The 21,346-nt window shown below is 43.9% G+C and overlaps 1 protein-coding gene across 1 annotated transcript in view; it reads right to left on the minus strand.

Annotated features, from left to right (window-relative positions):
* Positions 1–21,346, minus strand: part of KIF26B (kinesin family member 26B) — a 555,192-nt gene that overhangs the window by 204,119 nt on the left and 329,727 nt on the right. The gene's annotated exons all lie outside the window — the stretch shown is intronic.

Below are 21,346 nucleotides of genomic sequence, written 5' to 3' on the forward strand. Positions count from 1 at the left end.
AAAAAAAAAAAAAAAAAAAGATGCAAATCGATTTATTCATCACATTCTTAGCCCATTCAGCGTCGTGCCATCAGGGGGCCCCTTCAAGCTCTTCAGAATTCCTCCTCTAATTCAGCTGGGACTTCTCCCGCTGGCCTGGGCCCAGCCCTTGCCCCGGTGACGTTTGGAAGCTACATAAGCTGCCTGGTCTCGGACGTTCTTCAGAGTTTGGAAGGAACTCTAAGTCAGTTTCTGACAAGTTATTGGCAAAAGTAGATGAAGCACTTGCCAATTTGCTTCAGGCACCGAGCGTGTTAACAGGTATTCCACCAGGTGTTACTATTATATGACTTACAACAAACCCAGTTTTCAACCTATTGTTTGGGTTATATAGAGTTATGGATCGTACACTTTACAAAGTACTGTATTTTTTCTAACTGGGAAAACTTGGAATGTGTGTTGAAGAATTCAGTCCTCAAATGTGAGTTGCAATTATTACAAACAAGTCTTACTTGAGAAGCAATCTGTGGGTAAAATGACCAATACTATTTCTTCAAGTCAATTCCTTGCTAAAGCCAGACCTGGGACAGGTGTCACTCCCAGGGCTCAGCCAGTCGAGCTCACAGGAATGAGGTCAGGGCCCTGATGAGATGGCTTGCTTTTTCTCCAGGAAAGTGAACAATTTTCACCCAAAGAAATTTCAGAGCTGGAAGGAATAGCTTTGAATGCTCTACACTTGGGGGCTTAGAAAACGGATATCTAAAAACTACCACTGTTCTTAGCAAGCACAGGGACTGTCTGCATGCTGACACACATAGCTATCCGGCCTAAAACAGGGTGCGCTGGAAGTCAGAGAACAGGCAAAAGGGAAATGCCTCCGCTCAGACCAACCCTCAGCAACACCCTACAAGGGGAAGAACGTCCGCTTAGGAAAATGACCCCTGTGTACATTCCGCACTGTGCAGCTGGCGTCCGGGATTGCTTCAGCACTCTTCCAGGCTTCAGACCTACCAGCCTGAACACCACAAGAAGAAACCCAACCCAACTAAACAAGGCCGCTGTCCAGCTCGACGGCCCCCCCCAGGCCCAGGACAGCAGTGGCTCACCTGAGGGCCGCAGGTGCTGCTGAGCAGTTTCCAGAAAGCACGATTTCTGAAGAAGTGCTGCTGACTTTGCCCCTCTGCCCCCCCCAAATTACTCTAAAATGGAGGGATAGAAAATATGTAAGTGGAAACTCTTCGGCTTACTCAAATTTTACTATATAAAGTTACCTATTTATCTATGGGCTAAAGTTCCGAGCTGTGTGTCCTCAGCCAAGTTTACCTGTCCTGGAATAATAAAATCAGATAATAATCTCTATCTCACTTCTGATAGAATATGGCAGTGCAAGTTAGTCACAAATTAGGGACTCCATCTGCATTTGGCTTTACCCCCAGCCTTGGCTTGGCTGAATCAACTGCATATCTAGGCTGATTTATTTAACCTCTTTATACTATCATGATGGTAGATTAATCTAGGTTATATTTGCAAAGGACGATCATCTCCAGGGAAGGAAACCACACACACACACACACACACACACACACACACACACACACCATTATTCTTCTCGTGTTCTCTTCTTTTTTTTTTTTTAACACAGAGTCTCACTCTGTCGCCAGGCTGGAGTGCAGTGGTGCAATCTCGGCTCACTGCAACCTCCACCTCCCGGGTTCAAGCAATTCTTCTGCCTCAGCCTCCCAAGTAACCGGGATTACAGGCACACACCACCATGCCCGGCTAATTTTTGTATTTTTAGTATAACCATGTTGACCAGGATGGTCTCGATCTCCTGACCTGGTGATCCACCCCAGGCTGGCCTCCCAAAGTACTGAGATTACAGGGGTGAGCCATCTTGCCTGGCCCTCTTACATTTTTAATATGAGCCAACGCCAAGGACGTTGAGAACTGTCCTGAGTTTGAAGCTTCCATACACCTTTCTCTTTGGACAAAGGTAACATGAGCTGCTTGACAGCACTGAAATAAAAGAGATTTGTGGCCGGGCATGGTGGCTCATACTTGTAATCCCAGCACTGTGGAAGGCTGAGGCAGGCAGATCACAAGCTCAGGAGATAAAGACCATCCTGGCCAATGTGGTGAAAACTCATCTCTACTAAAAAAATTAAAAAATTAGTTGGGCTTGGTGGCGGGCATCTGTAATCCCAGCTACTCAGGAGGCTGAGGCAGGAGAATCGCTTAAACTTGGGAGGTGAAGGTTGCGGTGAGCTGAGATTGCGCCACTGCACTCCAGCCTGAGTGACAGAGCTAGACTCTATCTCAAGTGAATGAACGAATGAATGAATGAGATTTGGTCTAGATAAACACGGATACAAAAATGCAGTCGAAGTTGTTCTTTCAGGAGCCATACAAGTCTGGCAACTGGCTGCCTCATGAATGTAACTGTGTCTGCGTTTCTTAAAGAACACTTGCTAATTTCCCTTTCCCTCTACGCACAGAAACACAACTTCACATTGTCTTTGCCAGTTCCCCGATGGCATTTACTATCCGATGCAAGAGGAAGAATGTGAACCCATAAAAGAAACACAGGTAGGTAAGGGAGAGGAGAGGAGACTAGCCTCGTTGCTTCGTCTTCTCCCCAGTACATCTCAGCCTCTTTCCTGGAAGAATAAACCCAGGAGGCAGTGGGTGGAGACTCGCCTGTCTCGCAGGCAGCCTGGAAGAGCAGCTGTTAAATTATTGAAAGTTTCTGGCTAAAAGAAAGTGAAATATTCATGACCATATTATGGAGAGGAAGAAAACTTGACAATCCACACAGATTTAAACTATCTTTTCAGGAAGAAAGCTCAGTATACATGATTGAGTGCCCTAAGATTCAGCCTTGGAAGAAGCGATCCTTCTGCTTCTATGCACGCTCTGATTGCCAGCTGCCGCGCTCTCCCCCACCCCTCACTTCTGCTGCTGAGTTGCTGCGAATAAATAGTTTTCAGCTAGGGTTCATAAGCTCTATTTTCAGCATGTTCTTCCTTAACCCAGTTGCCTCACAAGTGAAGATTTTTGCTGGTGGAGTCAATGATTACATTCCACTAGCTTCTAATTAAACACACAGAGCCAAGCATGGTAACCTTCCCGTTCGGGCTGACCCATCATCTGAGTTGCCCCTGAAGTCTCTGATTTAATTTCCAGCTTCTCTGATCACACTAAAGCAAAGTGGGCCAGAGCAGGCTCTCGTCCCCCCACCTCCCTGTGCTCCCAGAAGGAAGACTTCTACACAGAAAGGAGACACGCAGGGAAACGGAACAAGGCGACAATCTGATGGATAATACATGATGTTTGCATGTTCAAAATCAGCTGCAAGTTACATATGCAGTTGCATTATTTTTTGAGATGAATGATAATATGATAGAATAAATATATTTTCAAAATAGCTTCACCTAGGTGTTGCTTTTTATTTAATAATTGGAAATCTCACCTGAAGTGCTAAAGTTGTTATAATTATCTCCATTCTTGTCACACTATCAGCAATTGTTTTTTTTTTTTTTTTTTTTTTTTTGAGACAGAGTCTCACTCTGTTGCCCAGGCTAGAGTGCAGTGGTGCAATCTTGGCTGACTACAACCTCCGCCTCCCTGGTTCAGGTGATTCTCCTGCCTCAGCCTCCAGAGTGGCTTAGTTTACAGGTGCACGCTGCCACGCCCAGCCAATTTTTGTATTTTTAGTAGAGATAGGGTTTCACCATGTTGGCCAGGATGGTCTCAATCTCTTGACCTTGAGATCCACCGGCTTAGCCTCCCAAACTGCTGGGATTACAGGCATGAGCCACCATGCCCGGCCGCTGTTAGCAGTTTACTTTAAAATATAGTCCTTCAGTCTACAGTATAATAATGTATGGGTTAGTTATTAATTTACCTTATTGGAGTAGCTATTTAATATCTGAAGTGCTTTAGTCAGGAACACACACTTTTAGGGGTGATTGGTTAGTTAGCAATTGACATGCAAAATTTTCATTATCATTTAATTTCAAAATATTGTCTGAAATCCATTGAAATTTCTTCAAGCTACTGGTTATTTATAAATCGATTGCTTAATTTCTAAACGTTTGGTCATTTTTGGATTTTCTCTTTTTATGGTCATTGATTTCTAGCTTAATTTCTCTCTGGTCAAAAAAATATATTCTGAATGAATTTAGTCCTTTGAAATTTGTCAAGAATTGCTTTATGAGCCAACATACGGTCAGTTTTGGTTAACGTCCAAGTTGCACTTGGAAATGAATTGTATCACATCATTGTTGAGAGACTCAGATCTTTTCTCCCTATTTTTTGTCTGCCTGTTCTATCAGTTTTTGAGAGAGAGATGTTGTTTCTATGATTATAGACTGATTTATTTCTTCTTTAATTCTGTACAGTTTTGGCTATTTATCCCAAATGGTAAATTAAAGATAATTATCTTTAATGATGATTCTTGCAAAGTCTACTTTCTCTGATATTAGAACTATACCAGCTTATTTTGGTTGGCATTTATGAGGTATATCTTTTTTCATTCTTTTATCTTCAACTTCTTTTTGTCCTTAAATTTATAAAAACCTCTTATAAGCAGTATTTAATTAGATTTTGTTGTCTTTAAAACACAGTCTAACAATAATCATCTTTTAATTACAGTATTTAGTCAATTTTCACGTAACTCAATTACTGATATACTTGAGTTTATAGCCACCGTCGCACACTTGCCTTCTGTTAGTCTACCTGTTTTATGTCTCTCCTCTTCCTTCTCGCATTCTTTTAGTCAGGTATTTTTCCTTCTGTTTTCCCTCCTGTGCATTATTTTACTAGTTACTCTACAGGTTGCATTATGTGTCCTTGACCTATCAGAGTCTAGTAAAGTTCTGAGTTTTAATGCTTCCAGATGTTATGATTTTATAACACTTTAACTCCATTTACCCCATTTCACTTTTTGTATTATTTCTGTCATGCATTTAATGCTACATATATTTTAGCACCCACAAAACCCCATTTTTGTTCTTTTACATGGTCAATGTTCATTTATATTTGCCCCATATTAATTTTCTGAACATTTTATTCTGAACATTTTCAAAAATAGAATTGTATAGCGAATGCCCATATGCCCCTCATCCAGATTCCATAATTTTTCCACATTTCTGCACATGAAAATTGTTTCTACGTTATCGCATATTTATCCATCTCTCCATCCAGCCATCAATACATCTTATATTCTTGATACATTTCAACTTAACCACTGCCGACACTTTCTGTCAGCTTTCCTTCCTTCCTGAATTTCTGGGATCATTTTCTTTCTATCTGTATACTTCCGTTGAGCATTTCTTTTAGTGTTGGTCTACTGGTGATGGATTCTTTCCATTTTGTCCTGAAATGTCTTTATTTCACTTCAGTGTAAACTGTTAGGTTGGTGGTTACACTCTTTCAGCTCATGAAGATGACCTTCCACTGTCTCTTGGCATCCAGTGTTTCTGTGGAGAAGTGAGTTACAGTCTTATTGTTGCTCCTTTAAAAATAATGAATTTTTTTTCTCACTGCTTTAACAATTTTTCTCCTTGGCTTTTGTTTCCAACAGTTTGACTACACTGTGCCCAGCTGTGGTTTTCTCTGTGTGTATCCCGGGTGGGGCAAGCCAGGGCTTCTTAAATCATGTTTTGAAGGCTTCATTATTCTCAGAAACTACTGCTTCTTAGAGAGAATTGTGGGCATTAGAGGCTGAGAAAGGCAGGAAGGAGAGGTGGGCGAGGAGAGGCTCATTAATAGATACCAAATTATAGACCAAATTATAGCTATGCAGGAGGAAGGAGTGCTGGTGTTCTGCAGCACTTTAAGGTGAATGGTTAACTGTGATTTATTGTGTTTTCAAAAAGCTAGAAGATTTTGAATGTCCACAACACAAAGAAATAATAAATGTTTGAGTTGATAGATATGCTAATTACCATGATTTGATCATTATACATTATATACCTGTACCAAAATTGTCACTTTGTATCCTATAAATATGTACAATTATTATGTGTCAAGTAAAAATAAAAATATATTGCTTCTGCCTCATTCCCCCTTCCCCTCTTCTGGGCCTTCAATTACATGGTACATGTGTTCCATACATCTCTTCTGCTCTTTTCTGTATTTTGATCCTTTTTGTTCTCTATGCATCTAGCTGGATATTTTCAACTGATGTGTATTCCATTTCACTAATTCTGTCTTGTACTAAATCTAATCTGCTATTAGATCCATTTGTTGTGTTCTTAAAATCCATTATTTTTTAAGTTCCAGAATTTCCTCTTTTCTTTTCTTTTTTCTCTTTTATGAGACAAGATCTCTGCCACCCAGGCTGGAGTGCAGTGGCAGGATCTTGGCTCACTACAACCTTGACCTCCCAGGCTCAGGTGATCTCCCACCTCAGCCTCCCAAGTAGCTGGGACTACAGGTACGCACCACCATACCTGGCTAATTTTTGTATTTTTTATAGAGACAGAGTTTCACCATGTTGCCTAGGCTGGTCTCAAACGCCTGGGATCAAGCCATCTGCCCACCGCAGCCTCCCAAAAGGCTGTGATTACATAGATGTAGGCCACCACACCTGGCCCCAATTTCTTTTTATGAATTCCAATTTTCTGGTGAAATTCTTTACTGTGTCACTTATTTTCCTGAACACATGAATCACAGATATTTTTATAGGTGTGTCTGATAATGCCCACAACTGGGTAAATTATAGGTATTTTTCCAGTGCCTATTTTTTTCTTTTAGGCCTATTTCCTGGTATGCCTGATCATCTTTTACTGAAACAACTTAGGAGAAATGTAAAGGCTCCTATCTTTCTTCAGTGATGGTTCACCCAGTCCTCTGGTAGGCAGCCTGAATGGGAGTGATCAAGCTAAACCAATCCCAGAATGCGCTTAGTGAGATTTTGTATCACGTCTACTTCAGGTTCACATCTATTTTTAGGGTATGATTCTTTAAAAATCCCAGTGGGGTATCTCCTAGTGCCTCTTCTCCTGGCTAAGCTTTGAATGTGATTGTTTTTTCTTAGCACTGTGATACTGAGAACTCCACTTAAAATGGTTTTTTGGTTAGTCTCTTGCACTGTACAGCTAATATTTGGCAAATGCTTCAAAGGGGAAAACTACTGGAGCATCCATTCACTTTTCTGTCTCTTTCTTCCTCCAAGGAGGAAGAAAGGCTTGATCTCTTAAGCCTTGTCTACTTGGCAGGTCTGAACCCCAAATTTTGTCTCTTAAGCCTTGTTATACTGCCTTCTCCGCAGATGAGCGGGAGAGAAAAGCACCTTCTCCATGCTCCATTAGTTCCCTTCTATCTCAGATCTCAGCTACTTGAGGCCTGGTTGCCTTGGCTGCTCTCTGAGACAATTCTGGCTCAGTAGGAAGCTTCGGGACAGCATCAGCAGAGGCCAGAATCTGTTCTGATTGCTCAGTGCCGATACCAGTCCAAGTTGTTATCTGAGAGTCTCATCAGAAGGTTCCATTCTAAAGGTCGCTGCCACGCTGCTTTGGCCATCTCTATTACTGGTCAACAGCAGAGGTTAATTGGAATCATGGAAGTTAGAAATTATTTTTCTTTGGTGCAAATGGTTATGTTCAAGATCTGGGGATTGGCTAGAATACTGAGCAAGCATTCTCACTTTTATAAAACCCAGCAAGCCCAATTGACCTAGGGACTTCACCTGAGTGGTCTATTATCCAGGTAGTTACGGGGCACTTTTCTCTGCTTGACTTTAACTGGATGATTATCTGACTCATGCCATTAGAGCAATAACCAGATTTGCCTCTAGGGTGTCCTTTATGTAAAGTGCTGCAGGATGGCCTAAAAAAATCGGGCCATGGCTTTTCATCACGTTTACAAAACGAATTGCATGACTTTACCTGTCAGCTTGCTACACATGTTTGTAAGTGTGGCAGAAGTTGGTCTAATACTTATTTCCTTTGTAACACAACCCGGAAACAAGGTTTTCTAGGAGAGAGCCTAGAGTCCCACCTACTCGGAACTACCAAAAATAACTATAGGTACCAAATTGGCTTAGGTCAGTTTGAAAAATAACCCTTGGTCACGAGTTGATGCAAAACTTCAGTGGCCACAGCAGCCTTATTTACTCTGGCTTCCCACCTTTGCTTTTCTTTCTTTTTTCTTTTTTTTTTTTAATATATATTTAGTTTTTTACCTCTTATCCCATTACATGTCCAGACCAAGTCTCTTGGCCATTTAGGTTTTAAGTTGGTGCAAAAGCAATTGTGGCTTTTGCCATTGAAAGCAATGGGACAAAGCTCATGACTACTTTTGTGCCACATTTTTCTTTTAAAAATATCATGTAATCTTGGCTTACTTTTAGACCAATTTACCCACACTATCTTATTAGCTCTAGTTACACACAGAGAAACTGAGGCTGTTGAAGGGTTTCTAAAGTTGACAGTTCATAGGTGAACACTGTATTCAAGAGAACTAAACTCTTCCCTGTCCCCATCAGAAGAAAGCTTATAAAGCTTGTAGATATTGGCTGGGCACGGTGGCTCATGCCTGTAAACCCAGCACTTTGGGAGGCTGACGTGGGCAGATCACGAGGTCAAGAGTTCGAGACCAGCCTGACCAACATGGTGAAATGCTGTCTGTACTGAAAATACAAAAATTAGCTGGGCAGCCTGGGTGACAGAGTAAGACTCCATCTCAAAAATAAATAAATAATAAAAATAAAATAAATTTTTAAAAAGCTTGTAGATATCATCTTAAACAAAAAGTACATTAGAGAACCTGAATGCTGCTTCAACAAAACACCCAGGGAACCCAGAGAGGCCTCTGAAAGTGGCATTCCTGACTGTTGCGAAGGGGTTAAATTGTGTTTGGGAAAACAGCTGACAGTGCTCAGCCCTGTCTTCCGGGGTTCAGAGGAACAGCCCCCAAGCCGCTGAGGGGAAGACAGCACAGCTGCTTGTCCTGCCGTGAACGCAGACCTCTGGAAGGGCCTGGGCAGAGTGTCACGGAATCTTCAAACTCCTAAACTGCGCAAGAACTTGTCTCCACTTCACAGTCAGAGAAACTGAGGTGAAGAGAAAGCTGGTAACTTAGCTGAGGTTGCGCAGGAGGTAAGATCTGACCCAGAATTCAGTTTACTCCATTTTTTTTTTTTTTTTTAAGTTAGTCTCACTCTGTTGCCCAGGCTAGAGTGCAATGGTACAATCTCGGCTCACTGCAACCTCTGCCTCCCGGGCTCAAGTGATTCTCCCACCTCAGCCTCCCAAATAGCTGGGATTAAAGGCACCCACCACTATGTCTGGCTAATTTTTCTATTTTTAGTAGAGACAGGGTTTCACCATGTTGGCCAGGCTGGTGTCGACCTCCTCAACTCAGGTGATCTGCCTGCCTTGGCTTCCCAAAGCGTTGGGATTACAGAAGTGAGCCACCGTGCACAGCCCTGTTTACCAGATTTTTAGTCCACCGTCCAGTCTATAGCTTCTTCTCTCCTCTCCTCTGTCAGGAGCCCCCAGAGGCCAGTGGTTCATGCTCAGGCAAGAGCAACATTCCCCAGGCTTACTTTATGATCCAGACCAAGTTACGTCAGGATCACACTGGTCTGGCACAGAAATTTTAGGCCACCTGTGTCCATCCAGCCATCCCAGATATGGCAGAACATCCCAGGCAAAGAAAACAGAAGATTTTTACATCAGAGTAACAGGCAGCAACAGCAGTCAGTACAGTGTGCTACATGTCATTCTGAAATACTGGTATACAGTTATTTTCTTTTGAGATGAGAAATATGAAAATACTGATGTCAGCAAGACAAAATCATTTATATATTAGCTTTGACCTAAATTTTTTAGGTCCAAATACCTGGTTGAAATTCATTTCATTCTTTGGATAATATTGGTAAAGAACAAATAGGCTGTCTCAAAAAAAAAAAAAAAGAATAAAATTAAATCTGTTCAGTGATTTCTCATGGGACAAACTCCAATCTCAGCAACAAAATCAAAGAGGAAAAACTTCTTCAGTGTTGAAGAGGTGAGCATGTGTTCAAATTTTCCATAAAAAATGAAGCATTGTGAAGATCTGACTTATTTGCGACTATTACAAATATTTCAGAACACATTTACCTGCACTGTTTTGGTTTCTCCAGCCATAATCAGAGTTAACAATGTATTTCACAAACACAGAAATCACAAAACACCTGGGATTCTTGATAAAAAGGTTCACAGATCACAGTATATGCAACATAAAACTGTTCTCAGGTATTCTCAAATATTTCTCAATGTACGCATCATTTTTGGGGGGCAGACAGACAGAGTCTTGCTCTGCCACCAGGCTGGAGTGCAGTGGTACACAATCTCTGCTCACTGCAACCTCCGCCTCCCAGGTTCAAGTGATTCTCCTGCCTCAGCCTCCCAAGTGGCTGGGACTACAGGCGTGAGCCACCATGCACAGCTAATTTTTTTATTTTTAGTAGAGCCAGGGTTTTACCATGTTGGCCAGGATGGTCTCCATCTCTTGACCTTGTGATCCGCCCACCTCGGCCTCCCAAAGTGCTGGGATCACAGGTGTGAGCCACCACACCCAGCCACATACCATTTTCTAAGAATTCAGTATTGAGGAAGGAAGCAAATCCAAGGTAGAATTAATGGAGAACAGACACAGCTGTTTTTTATTAACAAGCAGCCAGCTGACAGGCTAGACATACGAACACGGACTGCGTAATAAACACGTGTTCTAAAGAAGCCTGTGTGGCATGGGGTCCATGGAGAAGTCTCCCATGGATAGGCTGAGGATAATCTAATATGAGAATAGTGAGTCTCGTTTCATCATTCCTGTGTACTGGATCTACCCATCTTAGATATCACAAGTCACTCAGCACTGCTTCCTGCCAAGTTCAATACTCAAGGTAGAGGCCAGGCAAGTAACACGATACTGACTCACTGTTCTGAGGAGTCAAACAAATCTACAAACAGCAGTGCAGCGGTTACAAGTATGGGCTTTGGACACAGAAAGAACTAGGTTCACACGCAGCTCAGCCATTTATTAGTGAGCTGTGCTTGGGCATGTTACTTATCTGCCCAGAGCCTCCGCCTCTTCCTTCTGTGAAACTGGAATATTAACAATATCTACCCCAAAATGTTTCCGTAAAAATCAAATGAGATAATCAGTACAAAGCTCTTAGCAAAGTTCCAGGCACATTGGAAGCACTCAATAAATGTTAGCACTCAATAAGAATATTCTTCTTATTCTACTATTCCTGATAATGAATAGTCGAAAGTGTTCTGGCAGATGTTAAACTAGGCCACATCACGTGATACCAGGATACCTTGTACCCAGCAAGCCTACTTCTTCCTTCTCGTAACCCTGGACTGTACACACACACATCCCAATAAGGAATCAGAAATTAAAAGTAAATCCTTTTTTCTGCATTAAAAAATCACAACCATAGTTAACACTAAAACTAAATATTTCAAGAAAAAGGCAGTGCTGTGTTTAAAATGTACTATATCTGAATGTCTTGAAAAATGGCAAGTTCAGATACTTGCAGACTATCACAAAGTCACTTTAGCCTATTGTGTGGCTTGATACCTCTTCGATTTCTACCCTAGGACTTGACTGTGCACTGTATAATTTTAAAAGAAAACAAGCTATAGGATTTACTTCCAGGAGACACAAATATTTTTCCTATATTAGCATCAGTCCGTGTTTATTCATAACGGACAAGCAACTGCAATTTAACAAATGAAGCTACAGCCTCTTATCTGCTCCTGAGGGTAGAAAAGGATGGTCTGAGTTCTCCTTAGGGTGTTTCAATAAGTTTGTTCAAGAAAATGCCAGAAATCCAGAAGACTGCTTTACAATGAGTGCATTTATAATGATCAAGAAGTGGCCTCTCCCTAGATCCTCAGTGAAGAGGTTTAGCTGCCGGGCGTGGAGCAGGTCTTGCAGTGATTGGAAGAGATAAGAATTTGCTTTCCCGCCTGTGCAAATCCACTGTAAGGGATTCTAGGGTCCTGGAGCCTAGACAGTTCTCTGAGATGGAGGGTAGAGGACATTTGCAAATAAAAGAGCCTGAGGCTGAGGAGTCACTAGAGGGGCTTTAATCTTATCAGCATATTTTGCATCTACCAACTGCAAACCCAGCCTAAGGCATAAAGAATCTAGTCTTGGTCCCTCTGTTATTAAGGACTCACTCACCTCTTAAAGATGGGAAAATTAACCTCTTAAAGATGTGCCCTCTGATTTCAGTGTCTGAAATGCAAATGAAGCACCACTTCGGTGCCTGGAGATAATTATTATAATCTTCTTACAGCTAAAATGCTTCATTCTACCCTTAAGTCTCCATTACAACCCAGTCTTCAGTTCGTCCAAAGCCAGACTGAGGAGGGGCCCTAGCAGAGGAGTGACAGGATCTGTGGCTCAGACACAGATCCCTAATTCTAGGGACGGACAAAGAGCAGGTGTCTGTCCCCTCGGGGGCAGCAAGGGTAATTCATTCCCTAGAGGCTGTTTCTTCAGGAACTGGCTGTGTGGCACTGCTCAGATGGGGAAGTGACAGATGTCACAGCTCAGTCCCTTGTCCTTCCTATCCTCTGAAACAATCCTATTGTGAGAAATAGGAAAGTTCTTTTTAAAAGTTTCCTTTCTCGTTAAAGAATAAGTGTGCTACTAACTTTGTTACGCCCTATCCTATGTAGCCGTTAGACCTGCCCTGCTTACAGGCACCTAGTACACTCTGTGTCCTTGTACTTTAACCAAAATATACGTGCTGGACGTGCTCACAGGCATGTCCCAGCTCTCCATTGCTTTTACCTGTTTAGAAAAGTTTTAAGTTATTAGTCAACTGGGTTTTAGTTTAGATTGTGAGGTCTGGCTCCAACCAACAGAGATCAGACACAGCAGTAAGGATGACCCCAAATGTGTAAGGGACAGATTTGTGTGTTTCCCTTTGCCTTTTCCATTTGGCATGAGGGCTAGTGAGGGTCCCCTTCCTGCAGTCCAGGAAGTAAAAATGGAGTTGCTGGAAGATCCTTTGTCTCAGTGCTAATTTTCTTTGCAGAACGAAGCATCTATTTCCAACACTACACAGCAAGGAGTGTGTTATGTGGTTAGAGTTTTCAGAGAGCATATCTGTTGTTGGGATCTCCTGGAAAAATACTGGCCAAATGTCAGGTGGGTACAAAGTTGTTGATAAATTCTGTTTTTTTCTGTTGGGTTACAGGATTCTTTTTTGAAGCTAAGTGAGCCTAAAAGTTGCTATCAAAGCAATGAAGACACTACCAATGGCAAGTGTGGGTTGGCCAGAGGTGGCGGCCCACTCTAGTAATCCCAGCACTGTGGGAGGCCAAGACGGGCAGATCGCTGGAGTCCAGGAACTTGAAACCAGCCTGTGCAGCATAACAAGACCTCCGTCTGTGCTTAAAAAATACAAAAATTAGCCAGGTGTGGTGACATGCCTCTGTAGTCCCGGCTACTTGGAAGGCTTAGGTGGGAGAATCAGCTGAGCCAAAGTGAAGGCTGCAGTGAGCTGAGATTGTGTCACCGCACTCCAGCCTGGGCAAATGGAGTGAGACATCGTCTCAAAGACACAAAGAGCGAGGGGTTAGAAGAGAGTGCCGGCCTCAAGGCTGCTAACTACCTTTCCTTGAACTCTTTGCCTTTGGTTATGTCAGAGAGTAAGGGGCTCGCACTTGTCCACACTAGAGTGGTGGCCGGCACATAGGCTGCGTGCCTGCTCGACGACTCTGTTGTCACTACATGGACTTTTTTTTTTCAGACAGAGTCCCACTTTGTCACCAGGCTGGAGTGCAGTGGTGCGATCTCGGCTCACTGCAACCGCCATCTCCCAGGTTCAAGCAATTCTCCTGCCTCAATCTCCCGAGTAGCTGAGACTACAGGCGCGTGCCACCACACCCGGCTAATTTTGGTATTTTCAGTAGAGATGGGGTTTCACCATGTTGGCCAGGATGATCTTGATCTCTTGGCCTCGTGATCCACCCACCTCAGCCTCCCAAAGTGCTGGGATTGCCGGCGTGAGCCACCGTGCCTGACCTACGTTGACATTTTAAATTATTTTTGAGCTAGGGTCCTTGTGTTTCATTTTGCACTGAGCCCTGGTGAATTGTATAGTTGGTCCTGCTGATGATGTTTTTCTTTTAGAGACATACGGGTCACCAATCTGTTTAAATCTGTTAAAATTGAAACTGCAAATTCAGATGCAAAAGACCATGTCAGAAAGATGTGGGCAGGAGCCTACTTCCAATGACACAAAGAGGCATCGTAATACAAACCACGCTGGCAAAACACTTCAAGGGAATCTACCCCCGCCCCCATTCTCAATTCTCAATCAGAGAGTCGTTCCACATTTACGGGGAGCCAGAAACGTTTCCTGTGGGAAGCCAGTCCCCGCAACAAACCCACCCCTCAGGCCCAGGACCTTGGACTTTGGGACAACGTGATGCTGTGGACAGTGAGGAAGCTCTGCAAGAGTTTAATTCCTCCCACAGGCTGTGAGGCCTTGAGCAAGACGCTTACTAAAGCTGGACTGTAGCTGGGGCAACACAGCAAGACCCTGTCTCTACAAAAATTGGAAAAATTAGCCAGGCATGATGGCATGTGCCTGTGGTCCCAGCTACTTGGGAGGCCAAGGTGGGAGGACTGCTTGAGCCCAGGAGGTCGAGGCTGCAGTGAGCTGTGATTGCTGCCACTACACTCCAGCCTGGGTGACAGAGTGACACCTTGTCTCAAAAAAATTTTTAATTAAACTAAAAATGTAAAATAAATAATGAAATAAAATATTATAAAGCTGAGCCTTCATTTCTTCACCTGTAAAGCAATAAGTACTTTCCTGGATTGCTGTGAGCACTAAATGAGATACTACGTATGAAATTATTTTACATATTTAAAAGCTCTATATAAAAACCATTTATAGGCTGGGTGTGGTGGCTCACGCCTGTAATCCCAGCACATTGGGAGGCTGAGGTGGGCAGATAACCTGAGGTCGGGAGTTCAAGACCAGACTGACCAACATGGAGAAACCTCGTTTCTACTAAAAATACAAAATTAGCTAGGCATTGTGCTGGATGCCTGTAATCCCAGCTACTCGGGAGGCTGAGGCAGGAGAATCACTTGAACCCAGGAGGCAGAGGCTGCGATGAGCCAAGATTGAGGCACTGCAGTCCAGCCTACGCAACAAGAGCAAAACTCTATCTCAAAAAACAAAATGTATGTAGCATTGTATGTGATGTTCCCCTCTTTCTTTTTCTCCCTTGAATTGCCAACTCCATCTTATGCTTTGCTGAAACTTCTTTCCTGAAAATGATTTATCAAATTGACAGATGCTTTTCTTCCCTCCTTTGCTCCAAATATGACCCTCATAAAAAGAGGCAGAGCCTTTTTCTGGAATTTCTCACTGATGATATAAAATGCTTTCTGAAGCAGTTTCAGCCCAAATGGACAAAAGGGCAATATTACAAAAGAAGCCTTCAAGAGTATGTCCTGAAAGCAGGGCCAGCACTGCTTCGCTTTGCCCACATGAACCCTTGAGAAAGCATACTGTTTTCTATTTGTAATCAGGAAACATGGATTTCTTTAACGCTCCTTTAGGAAAGGTCAGGTCCTGTCTGAAGAGAGGGCTCACTTAAGTAAATGCCAATCCACGTAAGAAGGGCAGCTGGAGGAAGAGGTGGTCACCAAGAGAAATACTCATATTTAACCGGAAGACAGATTATTGACCAAGATGCAAATAGTAAGGAATCTTAACTCCTTCCTTATTTATTTATTCATCACAGCTCTGGAGAAAATGTCAGCATCAGGCATGTGAAAGGGCACCGTGTACCCTCTGAAAGCCTTGCCCTGCAGGCTCTGGGATCACAGACAGCGGCTACACAGCATCACCAGTTTATAAGAAGCAAAAGACTTTTCTCCTAAGGTTACATATAAAACATCCACATGCAACATTAAAAAAAAAATTTTAAGGCCAGGCACAGTGGCTCACACCTGTAATCCCAGCACTTTGGGAGGCCGAGGTGGGTGGGTCACTTGAGGTCAGCGTTCGAGACCAGCCTGGCCAACATGGTAAAATCCCTTCTCTACTAAAAATACAAAAGTTAGCCAGGCGTGGTGGTGGGCACCTGTAATCCCAGCTACTTGGGAGGCTGAGGCAGGAGAATCACATGAGCCTGGGAGGTGGATGTTGCAGTGAGCTGAGATCGCACCATTGCACTCCAACCTGGGTGACAGAGGGAAACTTTGTCTCAAAAAAAAAAATTTATGGTGGTAATATAGCATAAAATTTACCATTGTAACCATCTTTAAGTCCACGGTTTAGTAGCATTAAGTGCATTCACAATGTCATGCAACCAACACCACTATCAAATTCCAAAACCTTTCTAACACCCCAAACTGAAACTCTGTACCCATGAAATATTAACTACTCACTCTCCCTCCCTGCACCCCGTGGTAATCAGTATTTCCGTCTGTGTGAATTTGCTGTTCTCACTCCCTTATTTAAGTGGATTTACATATGATCGGCCTTTTTGCGCCTGGATTCTTTCACTTAGTAGAATGTCTTCAAGGTTCAGCCATGTTTGCAGCATGTGTGAGAATGGCATTCCTTTTTAACCGCTGAAAAATATTCTGTTCGGTGTGTACCCCAGGTCTTGTTTACCCATCACTCTATTGCATACTTGGTCAGTGTTGTGTTTATTTCTATCTCCATTGGGGAAACACACTTAAAATACGAAGATGCCTGCTTGTCTTTTGTTATCCCACTTAATTCAAAGAAAAGCAACTCTCAGGGCCCTAGTCAGCAGGCCCTCTCACACAGATCACCTCTCTTGGGAGGGAGGGAGCGAGGGAGGGAGGGAGGAGGGAGGAGGGAGGAGGAGGAGGAGGGAGGAGGAAGAGGAAGGAGGAGGAGGAAGGAGGAAGGAGGAAGGAGGAGGAAGAGGAGGAGAAAGGGGCTCCAAATTGTTGGAACAATCCTCAAATCTGCAACTTGGAACAAAGTCCAAATCTCTAATCTCTAAACAATGCTCCAAAATCTATTTCATTTTGCTACAAAATTTCTTTATCAGTCTAATCTGTAAACCAGTCTAATATTCCAGAGAGGAATCCATCCCAGAAACTACATGGAATAGCGGAGAGCCTGGTCACCATAAAAGAAGTTCCAGTGTCCAGTGACAGGGTTAGGAGGGGCCTCTGACAGGGGCCAGGATGGTGAGTGTGGTTCCTCACAGTCATGCCCCCTTGCTTGCTGTTCAGGGATTCATATGAAAGGCAGTTATGTGGCTCCACTGAAGGTCTGGCTCTTATCTGCATTTGTAAGAGGTCATAGATGCATAATGGCAGAGCATTTCATTAGCACTTCCATTGGAGAGATAAGATGTAGAATCCTGCCCAAAGTGAGTTAAAGTGTAAACCAGAATTATTAACACTTAATAAGGGAGGCAAGGCAGAGAGGTCACAGGTAAATGGAAAGACAGCAAAGACATGAAGGTAAAATTCTTTGAGGTGTAAGTAGAAATCAAACCAGAAGAAATTAAAAAAAAAAAAAAAAGTCTTGGTATCAGGCCAGTCCTAACAAAGCGTCATTAAGGCGAAGAACTAACAATTCAAGAAAGGGCATTCAAAAGAGGAAAAGACATAAGGAGAAACATAAACGTGGAATGAGGAAGCTCAGATTTGTATAAACACATGTTTTACGAATACGTTACTACGAGGAGAAAAGAGGGAAACATTTTGCTGCACTAAGGTAACAAGAATATTCTCCCTGACTGAGTCCCAAGCAGTTGCGCTCTCCGCCAAACCTGACACAATCTGCAAGTGAATGTTCCAGCACTGAGATGTACTTAGCTTCTCCTTTTTGGCCTTCCGCTGGCTCTGCTGTTTCAAGTTCACCACACGTGCCCTTCATGTATGCATTCATGGATGTTCATGTGCATTAAAGTGCCTGCTTGCAAGGGTACCGTGGCAACATGCACCTGTGTGGACTTGCTCAACATGTCCCCCCAAAATTAATTAGCAAAACTTCTTGTTAACAAATTAAACTTCATTTCTGCACTTTCCCTGTTCCCCCAAAACCCGCTGTCAGTAGCTGTGGTCAAAGCAGCCTTGGGGAGACTGTGCCACTCACAGGCACTCAGGCCAGGTCAGGAAGTGGAGATGTTCAGAGCTGGGGCTCTGGGGTCAGGCAGAGCTGGACGCTGGACCGCAACCCTAGTGGGTGACCTTGGACAGCTCTTTTGAGCTCTCTAAGCTTCAGTTTCCTCATCTACGCATGAAGACACTAGCAGAACCCATGAGGATGAAGAGAAATGGTGCGCCCAGGATACGCCTTGAGACAAAGAAATGCTCTATACTTGTGAACTATGATCATCATCATTCTTATTGCTGCTATTGTTATTTTGAGACAGTTTCGCTCTTGTTGCCCAGGCTGGAGTGCAATGGCGTTATCTTGGCTCACTGCAACCTCCGCCTCCTGGGTTCAAGCAATTCTCCTGCCTCAGCCTCCCAAGTAGCTGAGATTACAGGCACGCATCACCACACCCGGCTAATTTTGTATTTTTAGTAGAGACAGGGTTACTCCACGTTGACCAGGCTGGTCTTGAACTCCCAACCTCAAGTGATCCACCTGCTTCAGTGCTGGGATTACAGGCGTGAGCCACTGCGCCCGGCACTGATCATTATTTTTATTGTGACTGGTTCTGAGACAGCTTCTCCTCACCAGGCTCATGGATTCCACATTGAACGTCAGACACGGGACACTCGGGAAAGCCCCTGAGATCTGGAGGGGATGCCAAAGAGGAGGACCCAGAGCTTTGGGCGGAACCTGCTTCCCCACCTTCCAAAATAAATGCTGCCGGGAGTGTGAGTCCTGGCATCTGCTGCCCGGGCCTCCTCACACCTGAAGGGGAAGTTTGTTCCAATGGCGTGGACTCACTGTTCTCATGTGGAATTGATGAAACGTCCTATTACCAGAAACTGTGCATGGCGGCGCAGGATTCGTCACACCACCGTCCCAGATGGTGAGGCTTCAGCAAGAGACTACCTGGGCGTCTCTGCCGGCTTCTTAGAACTGGAAACCACAGCACACATCTTCCTCTGAAGTCCACCTTAGGGAACGCATTGGCCTTGGGTGGGCGGTTCACTGGTGGGAACACTAGTCGAAATCATCAACCCACATCTGGCAGGAGCCACGCAGGGAATGGATTCATCGATGCTCCACGGCGGGTCAGTGAAGTGAGTCCTCCGTGGGCCCCTTTCCCAGCCCTCTCTCACCCAGTGTGCCCTCGCTTCTTACTTCAAAGGAGCATTTCAGGCAGATGGAATGTATCACATGCACACAAAGCAGGGTACCCTCGGGCAGGGCTTCCCCCAAGCTCTCAGAAGAGTTTAGTTAACAATGTTTGTATTCAGTCCTTTGTACTGTCATATAAAACAACATGTGTCTCTGAATACCCATCTAATTCTAACATTGATTATAAAGGATGACTCACTGCAAGGACTTACTTAGAAATGAGTCTTTCCCCATTGAACGGCCTAGCTGACCATCTCCACCTTGAATCAAACCTCCTAGAATCAAATATGCCCTGTCGTTTGTTATGTGTGTTATCTTTCTCTTCCTCAGCTCTGGGATTCATTCCCTTGGATGGTAAAAATACGCATGGTGCCAAGAGACTGCCAGTTGGTTAGACACTGCTGTGCCTCTGGTGAAGGGGATGACTGTGGCATGCTGTCGTGTCAAACTAAGGACTGTTCAAAGGGCCAGAGGACGTTTATCAAGGTCTGTGGGTGAGATTCCCAGCCCAGAGGGGCTAGGGGAATTCTGAAGAAGTAAACAAAGCTGAGCACTCAGTAATGTAACATTTGTATCCATCTCTTACAATAATAATCAACACTTGGCCACATCTGTCCTCACTTGTTGAAAAAGGAAATCTCTTCTTGTCTTTATGGTGAGTTGACAGGAGGTTTGACACTCCAGGGAAAGAGAGAATTCTCAAATATTAGCTTCACATGAAAAGATCAAAGATGTGGGAATAGGAATGAGCATCACATGCTCTACCATCTGCAGACCTGAGTGCTCAGTGACACTGGAGACGCATCGAGTTTCCCTGTTTAATGCGGAGTTCCCAACTGCCATGCTCCTTTCCCCAGGGGAGCAGTTCAAAAACAGAAGCCTGAAATTTTATATTGTCCTTTTTCCGTCATATTTGAGCAGGGGAATGTTTCAGGAGTTCCATTGTTCTCTAGACAGATTGACTGAAACATGGGAACAGAACCTGCGACCACTTGCTGCCAGCTGGGCTGGTGACGGCGGGCAGTCTGAGCCCAGAGAGGGCCATAGAGCTGTGATGAGGCCCTTTGCCAGTTCTTGTTTATGGAGAAATCCACACAGTAGTAAAGATAAGAGAAACGCCATTTGGACTGCTGTTGGTTCAAAGCAGATGCTTCTTTCTACAGAACAAATATTCCAAAGATGGCACTTATAGGCGGCGTTTTAAATAGGAGAATGCACACACAATGCATGGCCGGCATGCCTGGCATCTTATAAGGACTTCTCACATGGCAAGTGTTGTCAAATCTTAAACATAATATAATTGTAGAGAAAACACTGTAGAGAGGAGTAAGAAGGGAAGGTTTGACTCAGCCACCTGATCTGCGGTGAACCGCTGTCTGGATTTTGCAGACCCCTTTTCTACAGAATAAGGAAATCGGCCGGGATGACCTCTGCAGTCTCGTTCACTGAGAATGTTGAATGATTCTAAGAGTTTGTGTCTGAACTTTGAACACTTCTCCTTTTTTAACCTTTAAAAGTGTTGGGATCAAACTACTTTAGCACTTGGAACAGTAAGATAAATGACGTAAAGAATCCCAAGTTCCCTACAGAGCGAAGAACAATTCAGGTGCAGAGAGCAGAGTGTATTTCTAAAAGGCAAGGGTACAAACTCCATCTGTGCACCCGGTCACTCTGCCAGCTCTGACCCTTGGAATGCATTAGTGCCACACTTCAACCCGAGATGTGCTGGCTATAGTTGGCCTATAGCCCGTAGAAGAACGAGGGCCTGTTTTTATCACTGAGTGCAGAAATCCTCAAACGCCTGCTGGAATTCTGAGAATCATGAAACCCTTAGGTTGGCAGAGCACTCAGAGCAGAGCCCAGTATGGAGGTCCCTCTGAGAGCACCCCTGACTCCCGCTCACCCACTTCCGCAAGTTACGCCAGCAGGCTGGTCCATGTACTATGCCCAAACCCACCTTGCACATAGTTTGGCAGCTTTTTTTTTCCCGAGACAGGGTCTTGCTCTGTGTCCCAGGCTGGAGTGTGGCGTCCTGGTCACGACTCACTGCAGCCTTGACGTCCCAGGCTCAAGTGATCCTCC

This window comes from Cebus imitator, unplaced genomic scaffold (assembly GCF_001604975.1).
Source record: "Cebus imitator isolate Cc_AM_T3 unplaced genomic scaffold, Cebus_imitator-1.0 Scaffold75, whole genome shotgun sequence".
Lineage (NCBI taxonomy): Eukaryota > Metazoa > Chordata > Mammalia > Primates > Cebidae > Cebus > Cebus imitator.